We start from the raw sequence: 1,518 nt of genomic DNA on the forward strand, positions 1-1,518 counted from the left end.
GGTGGAAGTCTTGATAGAGGCATGAAAATCATGCCATTATAGTCGGTGTGTCTTGCTATCTGCAAGATGGATACTTTACAATAGGAAGAGGTTGAAGTGTGTGGATGGTGGGCGTTTGAGGTCAAAATCTTGTTTCTGAATATCTCGCTCTCTCACTCTCTCTCTCTCTCTCTCTCTCTCTCTCTCTCTCTCTCTCCCCTCTCTCTATCTCTCTCTGTCTGTGTGTGTATGTGTGTGTGTGTGTGTGTGTGTGTGTGTGTATCTAACTCTCTTAATATCTTTCTACTTCTTTATCTCTCTATCTCTCTACCTCTCTATCTCTCTATCTCTCTATCTCTCTATCTTTTTATCTCTCTATCTCTCTATCTCTCTATCTCTCTATCTCTCTGTCTATCTATCTTTTTTACTTTTACCTCTCTTTCGTTCGCTCCTCATCCTCATACCCTGGTTTCCCTCACTCTTTCGCTGCCCCAACCCTCCTTTCCCCTATATTTTTCCCTACGCTCTCAATATATACATATATCTGTCTCTGTCTCTGTCTCTGTCTCTCTCTCTGTCTCTGTCTCTCTCTCTCTCTGTCTCTGTCTCTGTCTCTCTCTTTCTCTCTAGTTCTCTCTCTCTCCCCCCCCCCCCTCTCTCTCTCTCTCTCTCTCTCTCTCTCTCTCTCTCCCAATGCATCTCTTGTTCCATAAACATGTTTGTAACAATAACAACCTGTTTCAAATATGTTCCCCGTTTTCAACCGTCTTGTCATCGTAAAGCTGTGAGGAAACTCTGGCCTCCGGGAATTCCCCTTACAAGCGTGTCTTCCTCTTTTAAGAGGAATAAATCCACCATAAATATATCGCCTCTTCCTCCCTTTCCTACACCCCCCCCCCCTTTTTTTCTCTCTCTTCCTCTGTCTCTAACCCACACAAACACATAGACACATTCACACACTCTTTACGGGGGCTCTCGTGGCCTAGAGGTTAAGGTGTTGGCCTCTCATTCAAAGGTCCCGGGTTCGAATCCGGGTAGCAACCGAAAAATTGTCTCCTTTCACCTTCTTTCCTGCTCTTTAGCAATATTCTGTCGTCTGCTTTCGTCTCCTCTTTCTGCCCCCACCCCCTCACCTCCTTTGCCCCCTCCTCTGGGCTCCTGACTCTTTCTGCAGCTTTTCTACTGCTACTCCTTGACTCCTTCTTACAGCTATATTTCTGCCACACCCCTGATCTTCTGGTAGGAAAGATCTACACCTAGCCTTCTCGGACGAGGGCGAAAAATCTCGGAGGGACCGTGTGCAAGTTGCGCACGTTAAAGATCCCTTGGTGGTCTAAAATCGATAAGAGTAGGCTTAGGCCGCCACCCGGGCAAAATTCAAAATTTCCTGCCAACTAAAAGTATTAAGTGTGTCCCGCGCGCTCATATGACCTTATGCAGTTGCGAGCGCCGTAAAACACTTACCAAACAAAAAAACAACACTCTTTACCACTCAGTCTCTTCCCCTCCTCTCACACCTCTCTTTATCCCCCCCCCTCT

The sequence above is a fragment of the Aplysia californica genome, unplaced genomic scaffold (genome assembly GCF_000002075.1).
Source record: "Aplysia californica isolate F4 #8 unplaced genomic scaffold, AplCal3.0 scaffold00031, whole genome shotgun sequence".
NCBI classification, from domain to species: Eukaryota; Metazoa; Mollusca; class Gastropoda; order Aplysiida; family Aplysiidae; genus Aplysia; species Aplysia californica.